The sequence below is a fragment of the Passer domesticus genome, chromosome 10 (genome assembly GCF_036417665.1).
Source record: "Passer domesticus isolate bPasDom1 chromosome 10, bPasDom1.hap1, whole genome shotgun sequence".
Classification (NCBI taxonomy): Eukaryota; Metazoa; Chordata; class Aves; order Passeriformes; family Passeridae; genus Passer; species Passer domesticus.
In genome coordinates this window covers 43052463-43073651 of record NC_087483.1, presented here as the reverse complement: position 1 = coordinate 43073651, position 21189 = coordinate 43052463, and the positions used below count along the sequence as shown (strand labels likewise).

At 48.9% G+C, this 21189-nt stretch overlaps 2 protein-coding genes across 23 annotated transcripts in view; one reads left to right on the top strand and one right to left on the bottom strand.

The window, feature by feature from the left end:
* PKP4 (plakophilin 4) overlaps window positions 1–16891 on the bottom strand; it is a 65182-nt gene extending 48291 nt beyond the window's left edge. For 9 of the 14 annotated variants that reach the window (XM_064435426.1, XM_064435429.1, XM_064435430.1 and 6 more), the window contains exons 1-2: window positions 16767–16891; window positions 6655–6790 (exon numbers count right to left, since the gene is read on the bottom strand). The gene's annotated coding sequence lies outside the window, so the exon portion shown is untranslated. Of the gene's footprint in view, window positions 1–6654; window positions 6791–8850; window positions 9161–16766 lie in introns of those variants that run through there. The other 5 variants (XM_064435428.1, XM_064435438.1, XM_064435443.1 and 2 more) reach the window with 2 other exon arrangements.
* Window positions 16892–17048: 157 nt separating this feature from the next.
* CCDC148 (coiled-coil domain containing 148) overlaps window positions 17049–21189 on the top strand; it is a 49034-nt gene continuing 44893 nt past the window's right edge. For all 9 annotated transcript variants that reach the window (XR_010369602.1, XM_064435385.1, XM_064435386.1 and 6 more), the window contains exon 1: window positions 17049–17161. The gene's annotated coding sequence lies outside the window, so the exon portion shown is untranslated. The remainder of the gene's footprint in view (window positions 17162–21189) is intronic.

Here is a 21189-nt window from a genome sequence, read left to right as displayed (position 1 = left end):
GAAAAGAATGCACTTCCACCACTTGCGAGATTGCTCTTTATTGCTCTTTTATGTAAGCTTACGGGGTAATTGTAGTTAGAGGCAAATCTTTCCATTTTTAGAATGTCTTACTTCAGCTCCACAGGAATATCTACAGTTTCAGGAGCTGCTGTTGAAGCGTCCTTTCCGGGCGCTGCTGGGCAGGACCAGCACGGAACCCCGGCCCCTGCGGAAGGGAGGGACCCACCAACACCCCAATCACTGCACTGCAGAAGCTCAAAACACCGGGCACACAAACCATTTATGCCACCTAAAATGAACCATTTCAGAAAGGTGCTCCAAGGCAGCTGCTAGTTATCTTCTCAGACAGCAGGATACATTACAGATCGTAACACAATGCATATCTATCCAATAGCATTCTCCTGCCTATTTCTGAGAGCCCACTTCAAACCCAAAACACTTAAAATTGAGCTTTTCAGCAATAGCACAGGAGCCTACAGAGGTTCAAACTATTGGTTTTTATTCTTTAACTTAATATAATATAGGACATTCCCTATTACTTCAGTTCTCATGCGACCTGAGAGGTAAAGCTGCAAATACCAGAGCAAATGTGAACATGCCCAGCAAGGAGGGGCAAAAGTAGGCTCAAAAACCTACCTTACACATACTGTGTTTAAAAGAAATGTGTAACACCGCACTTTTGTCAAACTAAAACCCAATAAAAACCCGATGAAAAATGTCATGTATATAGAGAGAGAGAGAGAGAGAGAGAGTCTACACATTATTACTTCAAATAAGGTTTTCAAATAAATTGCTTCTTTAAAACAGCAAATATGTTTCATAAGTTGTTTATCTACAGTAATGCTGCTGGTTAATTCCAAATAACACTCAGCACACATCTTCTGATGAATACTGTCAAAATCTTTTTTTGTATGTTTTAGAAGTAGCCCTTGGCAAGGTTATTAATGCAGACTTCAGATCAGCACATTCCTGTACAGCAGGATAAACATGCACACACATTACCTTGTCCCATTTTTATCTGTTCTTAATACTGATGCTGCTGCTGCCCATCATCAGCCTCTTGGTGAGCTACAGAAAGGATATGCCCAGGAATAAGCAAGAAGCAAGATAAGGAATAAGCAAAAAGTCCCTTGTCATTTATGGTCACCTTTACAACTGAACTGACTGAGTACCCTGCCCATGTGTCTTGGGGTGACATCCTGGAGAGCTGCTGTCCTTGGGCCCCTGGGGACCTGAGCACAGCTCCCTTGAGGCAGGGCAGCCACCACCCAAACACAGCATGAGGGCTGAGCAGAACCATGCCAGGTTGATAATCCAGCCCAGAACAGCCCAGGCTTCCTCCCAGGAGTACTGTCCTGGCCACACACTGCTGCTGTGGCCCCGGCACCAGGAGCACTGTGGCACAGCTGGCACACCTGTGCCTCTGAGGCCAGAAGCACTGCCAGGGAGCCAGCCCTCTTCTTGGTGAGCCAGTCTGATACTCTTTCAAAACCAAGATCACTACCATCACCACCCCTGCCCTGCATAGGAATGAGAAATGAAAGAATTTAAAGAAAGGAAAAGGTGGTAGAGCTGGCACAGGACCAGCTCTGACACAAGGCTGGTTACTTGTTCCACACCTTACACCAACAAACACCATGCAGGGGTGGGACAAGTCTTTAGACTCCATTATCCTCAAGTAAGCCTTCATGAAAGTGAAACTGTTTACTGGAATGGCAATATGAACTGCAGGTTTCACAATGAATTCTAGAGAACTGATGACCCAACCTCATTAACAACCTCTAGCAAAAGACTGAAAAACCTGTGCTGGTACAAAGTACATCATGCTCAAAGCTACCAACTTCCAACATTAAAAAAGGGCTTCCTTAGTAAGCTATCAATTCACTGTCTTCACAATAGACTGCTGTCATATCTGTAATTTATTAGTTACAATCTTAATCCATCAGTGGATTGTAAGACCCACTGACCAAAGCAAAATTCAAAGAATAGGAACAGTCACGTCACCAAGAGAAGTCATAGAAAGTAATTACCTCTCTGAAGGCTGTTCAGTTTTGTAACTGGAGTTCCTTCCCATGACAAAGGATAGAGGTTACAGTATAGCCATTAATGCTGTTCAGTCAATCTCCAACAGCAGAGAAGAGACAGCTGCTACCAGTGGCCACTCACACTTTGGGGTGTGACCTCCATTAGAAACAGACACCACCAGAATCTTGGTCCTGTGAGACCCAGCTGCTCTAGACATCAATGGAGGCACGAAGAATCAGCACAGTGGTGGGGCATAGCTATTCATTTAATGGATATGGTGACAAAAAAATGCAGTTAAATAAAAAAGATTACTCAAAAAATTCAAGCCTAAAAGACAGAACAGAAAAAAAAAACCAGTTGCCAAAATTGCCATGAAGCACATCATTATGGACTGATTCAATTTCTAAATGGAAAGATAATTCAAGTACGCAGAACTGTAACTTAAGTGGTGGATTTGAGAAGAACCATTCTTACAAAATAGAAAACAATGGGGTGGTATGAACCAGCTGAACCCAGCAGAGCTGATCTCGTGCTCCCAAATAAATCCATAGCTATCCAAAGCAGTGGAAGGGATGACACACCCAGGCATGTAACTAAGCTAATAGAGGAATCCTTATCTGGGAAGCATACCTACTATTAAAAAGAGATACAAATGCAAAAGAAGGTTGAAGTTCCCTTCCTAGCCTAAGGGGAGAGGAGAAATCTACCTGTCTGCTGCTGTTTTCCAAGTAAAATAATAATGGAGTTATGAGAAAGCTAGAGACAAGCAACCTAAAGCAGCACAGCAACTAAGAATGACAGAAGCATCTGTCTGCAGAGAAAACAGAGCCAGGTAACAGCCCAGCAGGCACCTCAGACAAAGGTAAACACAGCCTCTGCTGTCAAATGGCCGTCATTATGTATGCAGCCTGCTGAAGGGAAGGAAGGCAAAGAACTAGAACCAACTTCTCCATCTGGAGACAAGATTCTCCACTGGGAATTCCCTTGTGATTGATCACACTTAACACCGGCAAAACAACGGGCCTTCATAACTTCCAGATTGGGGGGGTTGGCAGGCAAGAAGGACATGGGGCATTAATCTTGCCAATGCTCTTTACCCAAGCCACAGACAGTGACCAAAGAAAGTTTCTGTGACAGACAGCAAGGTCGTCACCAAGAGGAAACTGGAGAGAAGAACACAGCTGCTCCTGTGAGATGGCCGCAGTGATGGCACATGCTGTTGTAGAGTGCATCAAAACCACACTTCCAGCAGAGAATCTGAAGTGTTGCTCCTCTTAGAACAAAATGGAAGTTAACTCAGCACCTGGCACAGGCCTTGATTCTCACATTTGCAATTGTTTCTGCTGGTCTGCCTGAATTTAAAGGCTGTCATGATGATAAAGAAACCAAATCCTCCTTTTTCATCACCAGAATCCTTTCAAAATAGAAAGTGAGAAGATACTGTTTTCTATTAATATTTGGGTGTAAAAGTGAGGATAAGGAAACATTTGAGAAAAGACTAAACAGGTCTTAAATGACCATAAAGAAATTTATCACTGTAGCTACAAATTAGGAAATTTCCCAGTGAAATGAACATTTTGGAAAAGTAAAAAAGTATAGTGAATATACCATTTGAGAACAGAATTACTGGTGGCTATTTTCTCCACTGTTGTAATTGCACTGTTAGGATCCATAGAGAGGATTCCTATCATACCAGTACTTCTGACTTATTTTTTCTTATTTGTACAAATAAAATCACAAACGCCTTCAATCACAGTTAAACCAGCAGAAAGTAGCTGGCTCCTCTGGGATGTGTTTATAGGCAGCACTGTTTTGATTCACATTCTGCTGGCATCTCTGCAGCTGGAAAATGTTAAGGTCAAATCAAGGTGATTTGCTTGCTTTCCTCCTGTGGTAGGCCTGTTTCAGTTAGGACTTTAATAAAACATACACCTGTATCTTCATACAGGAGCTCAACTAACTAACAACCAAAGCTATTACTGCATTTAGCATCCACCCATAGCACTCCAGCAATGCCAGGAACATCTGCATGCCCACAAAATCACACGTTCAAGTTCCACCTCATTTAAAGTACAAGCTGGCATGTGAAAACCTTTAGTTCAAGTCACTTTGTCTCCCTCCTCTAGTACTGTGTTAAGACTTCACATCTTGGTTTAAGTTCACCTGGGATAAAGAGGGATCTGATCCTGTCAGTCCAGTGTAAGAGCAAGTCAAGGCCACAGCTGCTGTAACCCACCCAAATGAGTAACACAATTGTAGCTGTGCCAAGATAAACAATAACTTGGGGGACGTGCTGATTGTCCCCTGCCCAAGTCACTCTGCACACAAAAGTCACAATTCTCTTTGAATCTGCCGCATAAACCCACACAGATCCTACACTGAGGGAGTTTGACAGATGTGTTCTTTCATCTAGAAGAAGAAATGATCAATGTTGGCCAGGTGAGAGGCACAGTCACTTGCATCTCCCAACACACACCTCAGTCAGTTTCACAGGCCCACTGCCAGTATCCTGGACAAGATTAATCATATTGAACACCAGCTTTCGTTTCAAGGAGAACTGAGTGAAAAACTGATGCACACCTAAAACTGAAAGGTTGCCATTAGTGCTCATAAATCTATGGAGTTGTAAGTCTCACAAATTTAACACACCAAACTGATTCACATTCATATTGAAAAAGTCCATTGGCAAGAAGTCTGAACTTTGGAGCACACAAGGCTCCCATCAGTAAGAGCCTTTGAAAGGCAAAGTCCCCAGCACTACAGAACACAGAGCTGCTCACTCCCTGCACTGTGTGAGAGATCAGCCCATGCAGTAACAAGCACTGTATTCCAAAAAGCAGCATATCCTCAGTGACAAGCACTGTCTTGCCACTGAACTGTGCCATTTCAGAGACTGAAAAGGTGCAAATATCACAAGCACATGGTAAACCCAGCTATCCACAAACCCTTCAGAAGAGCTCCAGTGCAGCAGAGCAGAGATCCCTCTGGCTAATCCCCACAGACAGGGACCTGAGCAGTGGGTGTTCTGTACCCTGGGGCTCTCTCCCAGCCTCCACTAGGAAATGAGCTGGCTGCACAAACACCCCATCTTCCAGTCTGGAATTACTAGATTCAGCTAAATTGTGGGGATGTAATTGTAAAGGAGATAAATTCCAACTTACAATACCTTTCTAAAAGTTGTGTAAAATGGATAAATACTTTGAAAGAACACCAAATGTTAGCTGTTTCCGAGAAGTTTTTTCCCATAGTCTGTAAGGAATCTTTTAAAAGCTCCAAGTACAAGTGATTCTTGCAACAAAAGAAATTGCAGAACAGTGGTTATTCATCTGTTGTCTAGAACCAACCAAAACCTGGTTCTGCAATACAGGTCAAGCAAGCTTAACAGTTTTGAATTTCAACAGACTAACTCTTCTATAAGGATTTTCACCTCATACCTTGGTGTAAGAAATAATAAAATACACTGACAAGTGTAAATCCAAAAGACAGCAGTACAATGGAAGGGTTGATAAAATAAATGCTGTAAAAATTTAGAAAGTTAATAAGCCTGTGTAGACATCCCAAGTACACCCCAGGCTGTTGTAAGTTGCCAGAGCAGAGGCTCTGGGGCTGGTTGTTAATTAGTTCCTGGGCATTAGCAGCATGACATAGCAGAGCTTTCACACGTAGTATTTATGTTTGTACTAGGGAAAAGGACACACCACCCTTGAATTTCTGGACTTACAAGGCATTTTTGCTTCCAAGATAAAAATCCAAGATAAAAAATTTTCCAAGATAAAAATCTCTATTCTGGCTCTAACTCTGTGCAAGATGCACACCATTTCAGTCAGCTAGAGGATAGTTTAAAGTCCGGAGATCAAAGCTAAGGCAGCCTCGGTGAGATCCTGTGCAAGGGGGGAAACAGCTGAACGCAATCCATGCAGCAGCACAGCCTGTCTCCCCTTCCTCCAACATGTTTAAGTTTGCCCACTAAAGACTTGGAAGTGAGACAGACATGCCAAATATTTGGAAAGAAAACCCTCACAGGCAGGTGGCTATTTGCCATGCAGACAACAGTAACAAGTTCTTCCAAAGGCCTGCCTGTGTCAGGGAACCTGGGGGAAGGAAGAGCCAATTATCAGCTCCAAGAGAAGCAAGAGCAACTCTAGAAGCGATCTGCTCAGAGTTAGCAGTTCTTCATTTCGTGAGGACATTCCATACAAGCAGAAGGCAGCTGCTGGCCTGTGGAATGAGGCCTTCCTGAGTCCTGCACAGCTGAAGGAAGGGCTGTCTGAACTTTTCACAACAGGGTATTCCTCTAAAGCATGATCAATCAGCTTCCATTTTCCTTTTTCCAAGGAAAAAGGTCACGTGTATGCTTCAAAACACAGAAAGTGTCTGCGCAGCACAGTCCTTTGTTTTCACCATGCTCAATCACAACACCAAGTCGGAGAACAATCAGTTTAGAAAAACAGGATTCAGCAAACTCTGGGAAAACAGCCCCAACACTCAGTGAAGAGCTGAGGATCCCAGGTGTTTGTGCAGCAGCCCCAGCAGGCCAGCCTGGCGCAGGGGTTTGTTATTGGGATCGGTGCCGACTGGGTTTGGTGCAGTCACTGGTGCTCTGAGCTGGAACTTCCACAGCTGCCCTACCTGTGAGAGGAGCACACAGCTTCCAACACAGCCTTCACCACACCGTCACTTCTGACCACTTCTGGGAACACCCGACCAGGTGGTAACATCATCCCACAGTGTGCACTGCTGCACATAAAGCATATTCTTCAACTTTCTAAAAAAAAAAACAAAAAAAACCCACTAACAAAAAAAGCCTGGAACATTGCCATAGTAAAACATTTTTGTTCTGTTGAAATATGACTGCTGTGATGCATTGAGATGCAGAGAAAACAAATGAAAATTCTGGAAAAATTGCAATAACTTGAATTATCTTTGCTATCTAAAAACAGTAACTTCCTTTAATATTTCAAATTTCAGTCTGAAATATATTAATATTTATATTATAGGTTAAATCAATATACTAGGAATACAAAACAATTCAATATTACCATATTAACTAATACAATGAACTATATCACTAAAACAGCATTTGCTAATATTTTAACAAGGCAAGACTTCCTAAATCTAATGCACTTCATACCTCTTAAAAGCAGGAAGTTGTGGTTCAGGATATCTTCTTTTGTATCTATATTTACAACAGTAAATAAGATATTTTAAATCTACCCATTATGAACAGCAATAAATGCATTGTGTTTAATAAAAAATGTTATCCTCCTCCACTGTGTGACTGCATTTCCAGACTGGATCAATGCAGCAGCAGCTCCCAATGGACAGTGGGTGGTTCCTTTCAGAACACTCAAGTTAGCCAAAATAAAACTCAGTAGCTCATCAGACAAATTCAGTTCCTGGATTCAGTGTCCCTTGCTAATTCAACACTTTTTAACTGCATATCCTCAGAATTTTTTTTTTTGGGATTTGGGTCTTTTGTTGTTGCAGTTTTTTGATTTTGTCTCAGTGTCAGTACCTGACCTGGTGATTTTTTTTTCCTGCTTAAAAATAACCTGGGTTCGACAGCTAAATTAAAAAACTCTGAGTGTTGAAAGACTGACTACGTCAGCCTGAACAAAAAGCATCCCACAACAGGCAGTGTTCTCTACCAGAACTTCAGAACTTCCTTAAGAAGTGTCAAGTTATTGAACCACAGGAAGTTTTTCTGACAGTCTGCCTATTCTGTGAAAAACATTAAACTAGGAATTTTTTTAAGTATCTTCTGGAAAAGAACGTATTTAATGACAGTGAAATTTCCCAAATTTCAGTGTACGCTGTTGCTATGATTTATGCTGAGGAACAGTAGCAAAACTAAGAAAACTCAGAATTTTCTTTCTTTATGTGATAGTCCAAATAACACAGAGCAAACGGGCGCATCTCACAAGTCCACAAGCCAGTCTGAGATTTCTGGGTTCAATGTTTTTTTATCTCCCACCCAAAATATAAACATGCTCCCAGGAACAAGTGATGCATTGTATCAGTCATCTCACTGCCAACATTTTAAATTTCAGCTGCACTATGGAACTGGGTATTTTCATTGCATTAGTTTTGAGGACAAAGCTGGATATGAAGGCTATGGAACAGCAACAGGTGGCAAGCTCTGTCAGTGTATCTTTGATTAAGGCTGAATCAAATTACACAGCCCAGGTTTGGTACTGGCTCACAAGCACCCTGCAGAAGGCGTGTGGTACAGAAAGGCATGTTCTTGCTATCTTCTCCAGTTGCTTCATAAGTTTTGCCTTTCTGTCTGTAAGCTCTGTGGAGCACAGACTTCCCTCTACGTCACAGAGGGCCAGGTCTATTTGGAGTTTAGGCACAAGGGTGATACAAATTAAATCTCCTTTCATGATAGGCTATAATTTCAATACTACTGTGTTATTTCTCAACAAGAATATAGGTAAATTTGTTTTTAAACAAAAACATTATGAAAATACTAAGTCTTTCTGAGATCTGTTTCCCTGTGTACCTTTAGATACCACACAAGAGTTGAGCACGAATTATCAGAAGACAATTGTTGAACACCATGACATAGCAGTACACAGAATGTCTCCAATTAACAGTCCACTGCTCCACTTGTCCAGAAGCCACTGAAATCAGTTACATTACATACACTACCTAGGGTTCATTTTGTGAAATATACGAAATGCTTCAGCTTTAAGCCTGTCACATTGACATGGAAGTTAAAGAATTATCATTTGTCTGAAATCACTTCAGAGAGAGCTGAGTTTCTGTGGTTTTAGTTTTCACCAATCAGATTTACCAGTATGATAACAAATGTGCCAATACCTAATTCCCGGGCTACGCAACAGGAAGTTCTGCCAAGGCTAGACAGCGAAGAACATGGGTTTGGAATTGGTTTCCTTTGGGCTTGGAACTGAAGAGGTTTCCTCTTGGAGCACCTAGGATGCACTGCCTGCTGCTGCCTTCCTGGGGAAGAGGATAGAAATCCACCACAAGATGGAAATCTCCCATCCACATCAGATTTCTAGCACAGATACTTACAATAAGTAAGATCATATAGAGAAACCTAAGGGATAGATTAGATGCTTTCTATTTGGACACATGTAATGCAAATGCTTTTGAGTCCCTGTTAAAGCATAGCCCAGATGATAGTCTTTGGCTTGCCACACCACAGATAGAAGACAAGGAGCTTTTGATAAGAAGATAAAGACAGGAAAAGTTTTTGGCACTTACAGAAACAAACAAAAATCCAGAAAATTTTTAATGCTTCCTCCTTGTTCCTTACAGCTGAACCTCAAAGAACAAAAAGCAATATTTGGCATCACACCACAGCTCCTTCTTTTCCTCACTTGCTCCCAGACCTCTGCTACTCCTTGCCCTACCTGCACTAGGAAAACTGCCCCTACCTTCCTGCCTTCAACCCCTCCACCTCCTGCCGGGACATTCTCCCTCTTGCTCCTGCTGCCTCTGGAGGTGGCCCCAGTCAGTCCACGGGCATTTCTTGGACCAAGCTGATGCAGAGCTACCCCTACTGCCAGCCAGCACAGGTGCCCCAAGACCAGCAAACCCCACCAGGGCTCCCCCATGCAATGCTCTGAGGTGCACCTCCCTCATCAGGGAAGGGTGGTGGGTGCCCCAGGCTCCTCTGCACAAACTCCACGAACCCTGAAGGCCAGTTCATCCCACAGCCTGCACAGGGGCTGTGAACCACCTGCCTCACACATCCCATAGATCCCATAGCCACAGGGGGATTTCATTCACTGCCCACAACCACCAACCCATGCACAAACAGTAAATACATTAAAAATCCCCCCACTGAGCTGTGATGCAGAATGCAAGTTTCAACTTGTGCACCTTCAAAGAATTTACAATAGATTCCTTTCTGCTCTTTAATAATGAATTCAGCACAACACCAATCAAAACATTAGATCAACTATGATGTTAATTGTAGGTTCATAAAACCACACTACACTTCAGTTAGAACCCTACATGGGGGGGGTTCATTTTACTTATTTCTTGAAAAATGGTTTAAAGACTCTCAAATAAAGTAACAACTCCTGGTTTCATTTTCTCCACTAAAGGCATATTTTAAATTATTTTTTAAAGCAATTAAACAGGAAGTTGACTGGTGTTCAATTCCTAGTAAGGAAATTTCTTACCTACCTAGGTAAAATCTCTAAAATGCTGTGCAAAGTTAAAAAAAGTGGGGGGAAGATCTGTAAGAGATGGTCATGGAGACATTTTGGAAAAAAATAGCAAATTATTTTTCTTAATATAGTAAAATAACTTAAAATTAATGTAGGAAAACATACAACAAAAGCATGCCTTTTTATAAAAACTCTATTAAAATGGCACCTTATTTAAAGACACCATACTCAAAGAATGGATTTTTCCCAGCTTTCTGAGGTCATCTTTGTTTTCCTGTAAGAGTGGGATGCAAGGAAGAGGACCAGAAAGTTGAAGACAGCCCCAGACATTCTGCACGGATCCCGGCAGCCAAAGGCTCTGCCTTCCCGCTGGCAGGGAGGGAGGGCAAGGAGAGGCAGCAGGGAACTGGCCAGGCCGGTTCCCAGCAGACACCACTCGCTCCTCAGGAAGGAGAGCTGACTCACACAGCCCATCCTGAAAGGAGGACAAGCCTGTGCTGGAGTCACTTCCCTAGGCCTGGACACACGGCTGCTCCACGGCTGCCCTGGGCCTGGACACACGGCTGCTCCATGGCTGCCCTGGGCCTGGACACACGGCTGCTCCACGGCCTCCATGAGCCTGGACACACGGCTGCTCCACGGCCTCCATGAGCCTGGACACACGGCTGCTCCACGGCCTCCATGAGCCTGGACACACGGCTGCCCTGGGCCTGGACACACGGCTGTTCCACGGCCTCCATGAGCCTGGACACACGGCTGCCCTGGGCCTGGACACACGGCTGCCCTGGGCCTGGACACACGGCTGTTCCACGGCCTCCATGAGCCTGGACACACGGCTGTTCCACGGTCGCCCTGGGCCTGGACACACGGCTGTTCCACGGCCTCCATGAGCCTGGACACACGGCTGCCCTGGGCCTGGACACACGGCTGCTCCACGGCCTCCATGAGCCTGGACACACGGCTGCCCTGGACCTGGACACACGGCTGCTCCACGGCTGCCCTGGACCTGGACACACGGCTGTTCCACGGCCTCCATGAGCCTGGACACATGGCTGCTCCACGGCTGCCCTGGGCCTGGACACACGGCTGCTCCACGGCCTCCATGAGCCTGGACACACGGCTGCTCCACGGCCTCCATGAGCCTGGACACACGGCTGCCCTGGGCCTGGACACACGGCTGTTCCACGGCCTCCATGAGCCTGGACACACGGCTGCCCTGGGCCTGGACACACGGCTGCCCTGGGCCTGGACACACGGCTGTTCCACGGCCTCCATGAGCCTGGACACACGGCTGTTCCACGGCCTCCATGAGCCTGGACACACGGCTGTTCCACGGTCGCCCTGGGCCTGGACACACGGCTGTTCCACGGCCTCCATGAGCCTGAACACACGGCTGCCCTGGGCCTGGACACACGGCTGCTCCACGGCCTCCATGAGCCTGGACACACGGCTGCCCTGGACCTGGACACACGGCTGCTCCACGGCTGCCCTGGACCTGGACACACGGCTGTTCCACGGCCTCCATGAGCCTGGACACATGGCTGCTCCACGGCTGCCCTGGGCCTGGACACACGGCTGTTCCACGGCCTCCATGAGCCTGGACACACGGCTGCCCTGGGCCTGGACACACGGCTGTTCCACGGCCTCCATGAGCCTGGACACACGGCTGCCCTGGACCTGGACACACGGCTGCTCCACGGCTGCCCTGGACCTGGACACACGGCTGTTCCACGGCCTCCATGAGCCTGGACACATGGCTGCTCCACGGCTGCCCTGGGCCTGGACACACGGCTGCTCCACGGCCTCCATGAGCCTGGACACACGGCTGCTCCACGGCCTCCATGAGCCTGGACACACGGCTGCCCTGGGCCTGGACACACGGCTGTTCCACGGCCTCCATGAGCCTGGACACACGGCTGCCCTGGGCCTGGACACACGGCTGCCCTGGGCCTGGACACACGGCTGTTCCACGGCCTCCATGAGCCTGGACACACGGCTGTTCCACGGCCTCCATGAGCCTGGACACACGGCTGTTCCACGGTCGCCCTGGGCCTGGACACACGGCTGTTCCACGGCCTCCATGAGCCTGAACACACGGCTGCCCTGGGCCTGGACACACGGCTGCTCCACGGCCTCCATGAGCCTGGACACACGGCTGCCCTGGACCTGGACACACGGCTGCTCCACGGCTGCCCTGGACCTGGACACACGGCTGTTCCACGGCCTCCATGAGCCTGGACACATGGCTGCTCCACGGCTGCCCTGGGCCTGGACACACGGCTGTTCCACGGCCTCCATGAGCCTGGACACACGGCTGCCCTGGGCCTGGACACACGGCTGTTCCACGGCCTCCATGAGCCTGGACACACGGCTGCCCTGGGCCTGGACACACAGCCACCCTGGGCCTGGACACATGGCTGCTCCACAGCCTCCATGAGCCTGGACACACGGCTGCCCTGGGCCTGGACACACAGCCACCCTGGGCCTCAACACACGGCTGCTCCATGGCCTCCATGAGCCTGGACACACGACTGCCCCACGGCCAAGCATCAAGGCCTGCAGCCTCCCATGGCCCAACTGAGCTGCCGTGACACACCACTCCCAGACCCTTCTCCTTCAGTCTTGCCTTTCAATGACAGAGTCGGAGACTCCACTATCAGAAAAGAAAACAATTAATCTTGTATGAAAATGACGAACTGCTTCCTTCCTCCTGAAATCCAGGCCTCTCTTGTCTGCCTCAAAGGAGAGAGGTACTAAGGGCAGCAAGGCAGGGAGGAGCAAAGGTCTGAAAGCTGCTGCCAGCTGCAGAGATTTAACTGACAAGACACTGGATTTTCTTCCATGCAAGCAAAAGCTTTGGGAAGGTCACCAGAGGCAGTTTTTGGCTGTCTTTATGCACCTCTTCCCCTCCCTCCACAAACCTCCCCCTAGCAGAATAAATGAGTATTCTGTTTGGATAACAGAACATGAGAAGTTATCCAATGAACTAGGACATCTCACAGGCCTTAGGAAAAGCAGCTGAGAATCAGCACAGCTCCCAAGCATGCCCAGAGATCGCTCGGTGCCATCATCCCCTCCAGCTCCATTCCCAAGTTCTGCTGCAGGGCCAGCACAGCCTGCTCCTTGGGAAGGGCCATTTCCACAGGCCCGGGCTCTGGGCTTGGCTGTGGTTGTGTGTTTACTCCCCATCTTCACTAGCATTTGAGCTGCCTTGTTGTCAGCAATATTGCAATCAAGGCGGAGGCAAGTAGCAAGTGATAGTGACTGGCCATGCCCAACAGCCCTCTTTCACATCTGGTTTCTGGTCACTTGCACATAAAGCTATGCCAGGCCTTTCTCTTTTCCCACCTCACTGCTAAAGTTCAAACTAGTTTAACTCTGGACTGGCAGTATATACCATATTCATAAGGATTTAACATCTTATTTTTGCTTGAGAAAAAAAACAAACCTAACAAAAAATGCTGAAAATTCCAGAACTCTGACCCGTACCAGCACAGGCTCCCGGGTGATGTCCACATGCTTATACAAGGTAGAAGAACACGTTGTTCCTGTAGCAGCTCCTGCAGCGGGGTCCCACGCAGCCCTGGCACACGGAGCTGCTGTTCCCAGCAGGGCAGGCTCCGGACACGCGGCTGAGCGCTCCTGGAGCGGGGTCCCACCCACGGCAGCCTGCCAGGAATGCTCGGATCCTGGGCACTGCTGTGCCTCATCCTGGGCACTGCTCTGCTTCTGGGCACTGCTGTGCCTCCGGGCACTGCCCTGATCCTGGGCACTGCTGTGCCTCATCCTGGGCACTGCTCTGCTTCTGGGCACTGCTGTGCCTCCAGGCACTGCCCTGATCCCGGGCACTGCTGTGCCTCATCCTGGGCACTGCTCTGCCGCCAGGCACTGCTCTCATCCCAGGCACTGCTGTGCCTCTGGACACTGCCCTGCTCCCGGGCACTGCCCTGCTCCACCATGCCCGACAGGAGCACAGCTGCTCATCTGCAGCACCTCCACGTAACCCACCCAGACTCACTGACTGACTGAAGGTGGCAGAAAGTAACTGAGAGCAATACAGATGGTGGCCAACAACAGGCTCACCACTATGCCTTTCCAGACAAGTGTCACAAGTTCCGCTTGCTTTTTTAGGGGACTTTTCTGTACCACATTACACTAAGTACCAAACCTAGTACTAAAGCAAACTAGTCCACAGTTAAGCTCACTGAACTCCCTGAACTAGCCACTGCTTTCCTGCACCAAACAAATAACCAAATGTTGCAGGACTTGATTATTTTCAGCATCACAATTAAGAAAAAAAAACAAATATAGACATTACTCACACAGTCCCATAGTTCAGAACTGCTTTAGCTCTTCATCTGTACTAAATGTATTGAAATAATCTACATAAAGTGAAGCAGAAGTACAGGAAGTTCTTATTTATGTTTTCTGTTCATTTAAAATGCAGCTTTTCTCCAGTCTTCTCTCAGTGCATGCAGATTTCTACACTAAACAGCAAACACACATTACTAATTAAGATTACTATTATTTGTACATAGCATATGCTATCACTGAATATGAAAGTACCTCAAAATGCACTACAGACGCTGTTCTGCTATTGCAAGAAGCTTCTATAAAAAGGCAGTGTGTATCCTATAACTTTCCTTGTTTACATTGTGTGACTGAATTCAACTGTTCATTATAAAAGGATCCTGCATTACTATTGAAAAACGCAAGCTCCAAAAGGTGTTATCTTGTTGACATTGTAAGAAAAATTAGAACAAATTCTCCCCTCTCATAGAAGGCAATTCTTACAAAACTTTCTCCAACTGTGTTTCAAAGCAGAACTTCTGGTATCAGCACTGCTATTTGCGCTGAACATCTAACAGGATGAAAGGAAAAAAGACACAGTTTTTACTGGAAAGGGCCTATCAGCTTCTCTACCTTAATTAAAAGTATTAATAGCATCTTATTTCAGCAGCAACAGAGCACTTCACAAGCAATTTCAACAGAAGGAGAAAGTTACTGCAACCTACCTTTCCATAGTCAGGTTACATTTACTTGCATATAACATTGTAATGTTTAACAGAAACATTGCAGGATATAAATGCCAACAAAAAGCTTTTGCCCCCAACACACACTCCCCCCACTTTAAACAGGATGAACCTGACCGAATTACTGTCTCTTCATAAGCTACACAAGCACCTTTAGTAAGTTCCCATATCTTTATCACAATGAACAAAGTATTTGATGCTGACCTCAAAAATACAGTTATTAGTTAAGGGGAAAACACTATCATCCTTGTCATCTCCTAATCTCCAAACTCTAATTTATCAAAAATTGACAATGCTGAAAAAGCTGGAAAGCCAGCTCATGCAACACTAGTGCTCTCAGTCCAGCCACACCTTCTCCTTCAAACAGGCGAATCTGGAAGCAATGACTAATGTAAAATTAACAGGGAGCGGGAGGCTATTTCGAAAAAAAAAAAAAAAAAGTACAAAGGTCTACGGGGCAAACAGAGGCACTTCAGAAACACTCAGTTCTCTGCTGGTGAACTGGTGATGTCTCCTGAGCGTCAGCCGGGAGGAGAAATGGACCAGAGGGGGCTTGAGTCATCAACTCTGTTTTCTCTGTGCTGAAACAGCCTGGGTTCAGCATCAGCATTTATTTTATTGCGGCGAGACTTCATTTCCCAGCTCTCCCAGCCCGAGCCGCGGCAGTGGCACTCGGTAACCGGCACCTGCAGAGCACTTTCCGCTCCCGCACACGCTGCAGCGTGCCCGGGGCACGGCCAGCCGGCGGCACGGCCGCCTGTCCCCGCGGGCCGCGCCCGGCACGTGCTGCTCCGGCCGGCCCGGGATGCCAGCGGAACGGGCAGCAAACACCGCCAGAAGTTAGTACAGCCCCGGGAGCCGTGCTCCCGGCGCGCGGGCCGAGGATGCTCCGCGGCTCCCGGTACTGGGCGACGGGAGCGCGGCTCCTTCTGCGGTCACGCGAAGGGTGAAAAACCCATATTTAAATCCGGCGCAGGGAACGCCGCGACGGCAGCGGGGCCAGGCACGCCCGGGAACCCCGGGGCGGCAGCCGAAGCCTGGGACTCCGGGGCACACCGGGCGCGCAGGGCCCGGCGCTGCCGGCTCCCCCCGCCCGCTCCGCCATCCCCCGCAGCCCCCGCCGTGTACCCGCCCGGCCCCGCGGGCACGGCGAGGCCCGGTGCCCGGCCCGCTGCGGCTCCGCGGGCTCGCAGCCTCCGGCGCGGCGCCGCGCGCACCCCACGCACGCGGCGCGCCGCGGACACGGCGGGCCCTGGCTGCGCTCTCCCGCCCGGTGCCGCGCAGCGCCCGGGGCAGGGGCCGGGCGGCGGCGCCTCCGCCCGCGGGGCCGCTCCGGGCGGCTCCACCGGGCTCCGGGCGGCCCCGCGGGCACGGAGAGTGCGCGGCGCTCCGCCCGCGCGTCCGCCCGAGACGACGGCTCTTCGGCCCCGATGCCCCGGCGGGGTGCGGGGTCCGCCGCCTCGCCTCGCGCACCGCCGCGCGCCGCCGCCCCCTCGCCCCTCCCGCGCGGCGGCCCCAGCCCGCGGCGGCCCAGCCCGCGGCTCCCCGTGCCCGCACTCACCGCGCGGAGCGGCCCCGCGGCCCCGCCGGGCGCGCCCGCCCTACCCCGGGGTCTCCATGGTGGCGGCCCCGCCGCCCGCTCCGCCGGCCCCGCCCCGCCCGCGCGCCGCGTCACGCGCCGCCCGGCCCGGCGCCCACCCCCATTGGCCAAGCGCGGCCCGGGGGGGCTCCCCATTGGCTGCTGCTCCGCGTTAAACCCGCCAATGGCGACGCGACTTGAGGTTGCCGTGGTTACCGATGCCGTGTGGGGGAGACGGCGCGGACGGGACGGGACGGGCCCACCTCACCCCAACCCACCCAAACCCACCTCACCCCGAGCCGTGCCTGGGGCGGCTCCGCCGGGACAGCCCCCGGGGACGGCAGGCTGCTCCGGCGCCGCCCGCCGCAGCCGTGGCGGTGAGTGTCCGAGCGCGGCGGGCAGCGGTGTGTGGGTGGGTGGGTGCATGGCTGGAGCCGCCGGCCGCACGATGGCCGGCGCGGGCTGCCCGCGGTGGCCGGGCCTGCCGTGCCGCGGTGCCCGCCGCCGGGAGCACCCCGGAGCTCCGGGGGTTTGGCCGGGCCCCTGCCCGTCTCGCCGTGCCGCGGGCTCCGGATGCCCCCGTGGGCAGGAGCCTGGGGCGGCTGGCTGGCCGCGGTCCGCCCGGCCTGCCGCTCCGGGGAGCCGCGGAGCCGGCAGGGCGCACAGCCCGCGGCGCTGCTCAGACCCGACGGGTCAGTCCGGGTGCTTGGGAAAGATGGAGAAACGCTTTAGTGTTAGTAATGTTAGTGTTTTAACATCCTACCCTTTTAAGCTTCCAGTAGCAGCCGAACTCTCTTGACGGCGCGTGAGGAATCACAGACGTAGAAAAGAAAAGCCAGTATCCCTAAAATCGCCGTAAAACATTTCAATAACAGGCTTTGCGCGTGTTAAATGCTTGATCAACTTTTTGCATCCCATGCCTGTCCTGGACTCGCCATCTCGGTGTGTCTCGGGAATCTTCCCGCACAGACTGTCCCGGTGTGGCCCAGGGGTGACTGGTTTCCATTTACTTACAGTCTGCTCCCGCCCTGCAGGTCTGATAGCGATCGACACTCTGCTCTTCATTGAATGACGCTGTAAATGGCTCAGAGGAGCCAAACCAAATGGCCACTTGAATCAGCAGCTCTTGCTGTCTCGAGAGGTTGTTTCATTCACCCCCTTCCCCTGGTGCACAGATGGGATGGTGTAGAAAGCCTGCTGTAAAGGAACAAGAAAAACGTATCCACATTGTCACTTGTGTCTGTTTCCATCCAGCTCAGTTTTCCGGTTTCGTGTTTGATGGGGGGAACCATTGTTTTATTTTAGGCATAAGGACACATGAACTCGTGATGTGGTTTAATTGGTGCTGATGCTGCAGGTAGAATTATGTCCTTCGTTAGCCTCTGCTTGGGAGGGAGCTGCAGGTAAAAGCAGGAGGTAGCTGAACACAGAGAACTCATACAGTCCCTTCTCTGAATTTCCCACTGGAATGTAATCTGCTACATGGAAACCATCTAGGCTATTGATAAAATATTTAATCTCTGAGGAGTTTGTTGCTATTTGTATCATTATTTGTATGTTGAATAATGGAGTAGGAATACATTATGATGATATCCACATGGAAAATGTTTGGCAGCTGTAAACAGGAGTCTTGGGTCCTCACTGCTCTGAAAAATCTCATGACTTATACCATGTGAACTACATATACAATATTTCCAAACTAAAAGGGTGGTCTCTGTCTAGGAAATGGGAAACAGGAGCTGAGGGGAATAACAGTAGAAACTTAGTAAAATAAAGAATAGCAGGTGTGAAATAAAATAAGTGGTGGAAGGGTCAAATGAGAGTGGAGAGCTGGAGTAAAGGAAAGATAAAATGTGAACTAACTAGATCTAGAATAAAGGGAAGAGAAAGCGCAGGATGTGTGAGAACTGTGACCTTCCTTAGCTGCAAGGCTGCTTCTACCGAAGGTGTACTGAATTAGTTAAATTAGTTTCAAATCAGTCTCAACTGGTTTTCACCTGTGCTTTGGGTATTATTATGCTGGCTTGGCTTTCACAGATAACAGCTTTGGGAAAGGAGGACACTTACTTGCCCCTCAGTAAATGGGGCTGTTCCTGGTGTCGTTGTGGGGGCTGTGGAAGGCACAGCCTGCGGGCAGGATGGGCACAATGCCATCCCAGCCCTTCCCGGTCCGGGCTGGCTCCCGGGGATAGGAACGGGCTGCTCCAGGTGCCCTGCATCCCTGCGGAGCCGCGCATTGCACGGCCTGGCTGTGCCTTGGAGTTCCCGTGGGGTGAGATGGGGAAGGGTAAGAAATGCTGTGGGAAGGAGAAGGGGATCCTGAGCGGGTTTGTTTTGGCACAGAAGAAGTAGAAAGAATTGAGAGGTCCTGTCGGATTTGGAAATATGTTGGACGACTGTCAGTGGGGAAAAGCTGTTTCATTCTGCCTGGTGTTAGTCATACCCTCAGAGCTGGTTTATTTGTTTTGGCACCCTGAGCAGCCAATGCATTATCTAATTGACTGCTGCGTGTCCCAGTGCAGCAGTCCTGTCCAGCAGGGATGACATGGGCTATGGAAAGGAGCCCCATTTTAACTTGCCAATGCAATGTCACGGGGGGTGGCTCTTTGATTTCTTATCCTATTAGCTGAAAGTGCCCTTTGTCAAATATATCTTTAAATTCTTACATAATTTTTAAAATTGGACTTTAAACAAGTCGATTTTATTTTTATTCACCTTCTTCTGGATGCACCTTGCAAGTGGGATGGTCTGTATCATTCTCATTTGGAAAGCCATGATTCCACTGTGTTTGCAATTTGTAACAACCTAGTCTCATGTTTTCCTTTGGGACTGTACTGGTTTCTCTTGAGCCTTAAATCTGACCCCTTAAACTGACTGTGCTCATCTTGCAGTGGTTCAGATGACAATGTTGTTAACAGGTACTTGCGAGTTGTTTTGCTGCTGTTGTGCTTCTTCAGCATTTCCAGTCATTAATATGTTTTTCTGCTTTGTTTAATCTATTCTGAAATTAATCCATAATCGAGTCTTGCTTTATATATACAATATATTCCACAGGTGTTTACAGCCCTTGCAGAACATTGACATGCCTATTTTTAATTTTAGTGATAAATATCAGTCACAAAAACAGTGTTGTTTTGTTTCTTGGTGGATCTTTTGTTTTCCTCTTCTTTTCTGCTTTTTGTTTTGTTTTTGTGAATTTGGTTGGTTTGGTTTTGGGAGTTATTTGGGGGAGGCTGGGGGGCGTGGTTTGGTTTCTGCTGGAAGCTATTTAATGCTACCCACTTTAACTGTAATCTCTTCCAGATACTGAATTATGAAGGTTTGGGGAAAAAAAATACCTGGAGAAGAGAGTGATGCTCATGGCAGGCTAACACAACACATGAGCAGCTGTTTAGTGCTCACATGGGGAGTTATTTAGATATGTGGGTTTCTTTCCTCTCATTAAAACCTACAGTTTGATTTCAAAAGTTACTGCAAGTCATTGTGTTGATGTCACAGCAACTCAGTCAATCACAATACAATTGATTTGGGTAATTTTGAAACTGTAATTTCACTTGCTATAGAAAGCACTAAATGTTCTCCTGCTTTTTATTGTTTAACTGGGGAGGTAAGGCACCTAACAGGTGTATTTCTGAGGAAAGTGGTGGGCTGACATTTTGCTTTTTCAGTGGGGGCTTTTATAGAAATGTTCTGTTTCAGACAGTGCCATTCAAAATTACTGCTCTGCTGTGGATAGATATTACTCTTTCCCAGCGGTAAAACAAAATACTGAGGAAAAACTATTGGATGCTGACAGGTTGTTTGCACTTTTTTTTTCTTGCATGGCTTTGAAGCACCAAGTAGGAGTATTTGATTGCAGATGGTGCACAGTGCTCAGCATGACCACCAGCCTTCCTTGCAGAGCCCCGTGCTGTGGCTCAAGCCCAGCTGCCATGGGAAGGACAATAATGCCCTGTAATGATACTTCCCTCCAGCTTTCCCAGTGCCAGCAGCAGGATCCTGCAACTGTGCAGGGAGCTGCATTGCAGAATGGATCCAGCTTCCCCAGAACCCTCCCTGGCATAGGTGCCCTTATTTTTCCAGTTGGATCAGTTTTCCAGAGCACGCCGTTGCTGCCCGTAATGCCTGCACCAAGGGATGTGCAAGCAGCCCTGCGCAGCGGAGTGAGGGCTCCTCTTTGGCAGGAGTGGAAAGGGCTTGCCTGGATACCTGCTTCAGCAGAATGGAGGAGGTTTGGGGAGCAGCAGCTTGCTGACCTGTAGTGTGGCTCAGTAGCCTTTCCTTGGCAAGGGATCCCAGGGAAATTGGGAATCCTGTGAATTCCCAGTGCATCCTGCCCCAGTATATTGTTTCAGCTGGTCGCGTGGCCCCAGGAGTGAAGTGAGGGTGTTGTGGGTGGGGCAGC